The sequence below is a fragment of the Dendropsophus ebraccatus genome, chromosome 7 (genome assembly GCF_027789765.1).
Source record: "Dendropsophus ebraccatus isolate aDenEbr1 chromosome 7, aDenEbr1.pat, whole genome shotgun sequence".
In the NCBI taxonomy this organism is placed as follows: Eukaryota; Metazoa; Chordata; class Amphibia; order Anura; family Hylidae; genus Dendropsophus; species Dendropsophus ebraccatus.
This window is the reverse complement of record NC_091460.1, coordinates 112,679,979-112,685,017: the sequence shown is the minus strand read 5'-3', so window position 1 is coordinate 112,685,017 and position 5,039 is coordinate 112,679,979.

Here is a 5,039-nt window from a genome sequence, read left to right as displayed (position 1 = left end):
GGATTACCGATTTTATGTTACATTATATAGAAAATTTTTTTATAAAAAGTGATCAAAACGTCCGATCTTCACAAATATGGTATTAATAAAAGCTAGAGATCATGGCGGAAAAAATGACACCACATACAGCCTCATAGGTGAAAAAATAAAACCGTTATAAGCGTCACAATAGTCCCATTTTATTTATAATTAATTGCCAAAAAAAAGGATTTCATTTAAAAAAAATATATAACATTAGAGAATCTGTGTAACCTGCATATGGTTGTGTTCGGACTGACCTATAGAATAATAGTGTCATGTCGCTGTTACCATATAGTGCATAACGTAGACACAGGAACCCCCCAAACGTTACCATATTGCATTCTTTTTTGCGATTTCACCAATTTATATCTTCATAAATAATATATTTGGAATTCCATCATACATGTTATGGTAAAATGAATGACGCCATTACACAGTACAACTATTCCTGTAACAAATAAGCCCTTACATGGCCTTGTAGATAAAAAACTGAAAGTGCTGGAGCTCTTAGAAGGGGAGGAGGGAAAAACGGAAACACTAAGATTAAAATTTGCGCGGTCCACTGGGTCATTTTGGGCCTGGTCCTCAGAGGGTTAAAGGGGGTTGTCCGGCGAAAAAAAAAAATTCCTTTCAAATCAAGTGGTGTCAGAAAGTTATATAGATTTGTAATTTACTTTTTTTAAAAATCTCAAGTCTTCCCATACTTATAAGCTACTGTATGTCCTGCAGGAAGTTGACATTTTGAATGTTAATGTGTTTTCCCTGAGTCCTATTGGCATCACAATAGATGGGGTGTCTCCGCCCCTGTGAGACCCGCAGGACGAGAGGAAATTTTAATAAACAGAAAAAAACAGCTCCACCCCCTCTGGTATAACTATGGCTACACCCCCTTTACCTTCAGTTCAATAACAATAAAACAACTAAGGGGGGGACTCTTGTGATGCCAATAGGACTCAGGGAAAACACATTAACATTCAAAATGTCAACTTCCCTTACGTCCTATTGGCCTCACAATAGATGGGAATTAGCGAGAAGTACCCCCATCGGGAGGGCCCTCAGACACCACAGCACTAAGGACAGAACTGGCAAAAAGCGTCCTGTCAGCAAGGAGGGAGTGTAGGCGATAATGCTTAATAAACGTGCCCGGTGTAGACCAAGTAGCTGATAAACAAATGTTTTCAATAGGAACAGCACATCTTTCTGCCCAGGTGGTAGACACTGCTCTAGTGGAATGGGCTTGCAGAAACTCTGGCATCTCCCTTTCTGATAAAGTGTAACAAGTGCGAATGCAGTCGTAGATCCATCTAGAGATTGATGGCTTGGAAGCTTTCTTGCCCCTAAAGCGACCATGAAACAGCACCAGTAGGTTCTCCTCCTTTCTGAACTCCTGAGTTCTGGATAGGTATACTCTGAGTCAACGAGGAACATCCAAAGAAGAATGATCTTCCCTTTCGGTAGACGATGGCTGAAAAGCAGGAATGATGATGGGTTGGTTTAAATTAGAAAAAGATGGAACTTTGGGTCTGAATTGCGGAAGGAATCTGAGAAGCACTCTGTCCGGAAGGAAGGTTAAATATGGTTCTACAGAACCCAACGCTTGTAGCTCACCAACCCTCTTGGCTGTTACTATAGCCAAGAGAAACGAAATTTTAAACGTGACGAATTTCATGTCTGCTTCCTCCAGTGGTTCAAAGGGATGAGTACACAGGTATCTGAGAACCAGAGATAGATCCCATGGAGAGACTGGTCTGACTAAGGGAGGCCTTAGCCTGTCGATGGCTCTAGAAAAATCCTTTACTTGTTGAAGCTGTAACAGCTTCTTCCCCAGGAAGACTGAGAGGGCAGCAATTTGTACCCTAATGGAGCTAGGTCTAAGACCTCTGTCAAAGCCGTCCTGGAGAAAGTCCAGTAATTGAGCTGTGGACGGAGCTTCTGGATTAATACTTTTAGAGATTGCCCAATTACAGAAAGTTTTCTGAATTCTTGAATATGACTTGTTAGTCGCCTCACTTCTCGAGTGAGAAAGGGTCTGTAAAACTCTCCGCGAGAGTTCCGAAGCTCTTAGTATGGGCCTACTAATCTCCACGCTGTCAAGTTGAACGCTTTCAGGTTCTGGCAGCGGTGTGAGCCCTGTGTTATGAGGTCTGGCCCCAGCGGCAGCCTCCAATACTTCCCCTGGCTCATTGTCATGAGTAATGGGAACCAAGCTCTCTTCGGCCAGAAAGGTATGATGGCTATCACTGAAGCTTGGTCCTGCCTGATTTTCATCAATACTCTCGGTATCATGGCAAGCGGGGGGAAGACATAGGCCAGACTGAACCTCCATTGAACCGTCATGGCGTCCACTACGAGTGGATTGTCCGTCCTGTAAAGGGAGTAAAAACTGCTGAGCTTCCTGTTGTTTCGTGTTGCCATCAAATCTATCTGGGGTAATCCCCATTTCTGAACCAACATCTGAAATATGGTATCGTTCAGACACCATTCCCCTGGTATGGTTAAACCGCGACTCAGGCGATCCGCCAGGACATTCAGGTCTCCCTTGATATGGGTTGCGGATAAACTCGTTATCCTTCCTTCTGCCCAGAGAAAGATCCTTTCCACTTCCTTCAGAAGGGATTGGGACCTGGTACCTCCTTGCTTGTTGATGTACCACACACAGGCTATGTTGTCTGTGCGAATCCGGACTGCCTTCTGTAGGAGCATCGGGGCGAAATGACGGAGGGCGTAGGTTATTGCTCTTAATTCCCGAGTGTTGGATGACAGTTTGGACTCCTCTGTTGACCATTGTCCTGAGATGTGGAGGTCCAGCATATGTGCTCCCCAGCCTGTCCCCGAGGCATCCGTCGTAAGAAAAATCCATTCTGGTTCTTCCAAGTTCCTTCCATCTTTGAGATTCTTCCACCACTCCAGGGATCTTCTGCTGTTGGGTGAAAGTATCATCTTGGAGTCTAGAGAAAATAGAGATCTGTCCCAAGCCTGTAGCATCTCCATCTGGAGAGTGCGCATGTGCCAGAGTGCCCACTGGACTGCGTCTGCCGATGATGAAAGAAGACCCAGGATCTTCATGACTGTTCTGATAGGAACCTGTCTGGGTCTGGATAGAAATTGACATCCTTGTCTAATTCTTAGTTTTCTCTGAGGGGAAAGAAAGAGTTGCATGCGTTGCGTGTCTATTAGGAAACCTAAAAAGGGTTTGCGCGTAGAAGGAGTGAGATCCGACTTGTCCTTGTTTACAATCCATCCGAGACGATGGAGGAAAGACAAGATTATGTTGACCTGTGTGTGGAGGAGGTCCTCTGTGGCAGCAATGATTAGCCAATCATCCAGATAAGGAACCACTCGGATTCCCTGGAGTCTCAACTGGGCAACTACCGAGGCAACCACTTTGGTAAACACGAATGGTGCTGTGCTGATGCCGAAGGGGAGAACCTTGAACTGCAGATGGCGTACACAGCCTTCTATTAAAACCGCAATTCTCAGTAGTCTTCTGTGCGGAGGCCAAATCGGGATGTGGAAATAAGCGTCCTGGAGGTCCAGGGCTGCAAGAAAATCGTTTTTTGCAAGAACAAACTGAACAGAACGAATTGTGTCCATTCGAAACCTTCTTTTTACTATGAAACGGTTGAGAAATCTTAAATCCATAATGAGTCTCCACTTTTTGGATGCTTTTGGCACAAGAAAAACAGGGGAGTACAATCCCCTGCCCCTCTCCTGAAGGGGAACTTCCTCTAAAGCTCCCTTGGAAATTAGAGTCTGAATTTCCAGCTCTAATATGACGTCCCTGGGAGATCTGGGGGGTTTTGAAACTAAAAATCTCTCTGGGGGATAAGGATCCAGAGAAAGGGAGTAACCCTCCCGAACTAAATTTTTTACCCAAGGATCCCCTATCTCGGAATCCCAGGTATCTGCAAACAGGGTAAGACATCCTCCTACCGGGACGTCGAGATAGTCAGAAATCTGGTTTCTTGCCTGAGGTCTTTGGCTGCTGTCTGTTGCTACCTCTTCTGGCTGTGTAGGAGCCTCTGCCTCTGGAGGAATAGCGAAATTGACGGGTTCTCTGTGGGGTTCTGTCTCTTCGAAAAGGCCTCCAAAAAGGCCTTTGGTTATAAGGTAGAGACTTTCCTTTTTTATCAGAGAGGTCCAACATTAGTTTATCTAATTCCTCTCCAAAAAGACGCCCTGGGATATATTCCAGGTTACTCAGATAATATTTAGAGTTGGTATCTCCAGACCAAGGTCTCAACCAGAGTTGTCTGCGACTGGCAGTGGCAAGAGACATAGATCTGGCAGACAAGCGTACCTGTTGATGAGAGGCATCTGCAAGAAAATCTATACCTAAATTAATATGTTTGAATAGAGTGAGTAATCTATCCCTACTGACCCCTGTTTCTATATCCTCTTGCAACCCCATAAGCCACTTTCTAAGAGCAAGGCTAACCTCAACTGAAGAAATAGCTACAGCCGCCTGGGCTGAGGCTGCTGAATAGGCTCTTTTTAAAGAGGTCTCCATCCGCCTGTCCATCGGGTCCTTTAAACTGGACCCATCATCCGAGGGTACCAGGGTTCTTTTAGAGAGTTTTGCAACTGCTACATCCACTTTAGGGGGAGGTTTCCAGTCCTTTGATCTATCCTCGACCAAGGTATAAATGGTTTTAAACCTGCGACTAAGCACAGCAGCCTTCTCTGGTTTTAACCACTCCAACTTCATCATATTGAGGACAGATTCATCAACCTCAAATCTTCTAGAGGTGCCTGGTCTCTCTCCATCTTCATAAGGATGATTCTGATGTCTAACGGCCTTAGTTAGTTTGCTGAATTTTTCCGTGGGAAAATAGCATCTCCCAGGATCAGGTTCCTCATCATCATCATCATCATCTGAAGATGAAATAATCTCTTCCACAGGTGCCCTATAATTATGATCGGGTGGGGACACCCTCATCGGGGAACAACTTCTCCTAGGTCTTTTCCTATAAGACAGATACCTAAACTTAACATATATTCTAGAATATATTCATGAG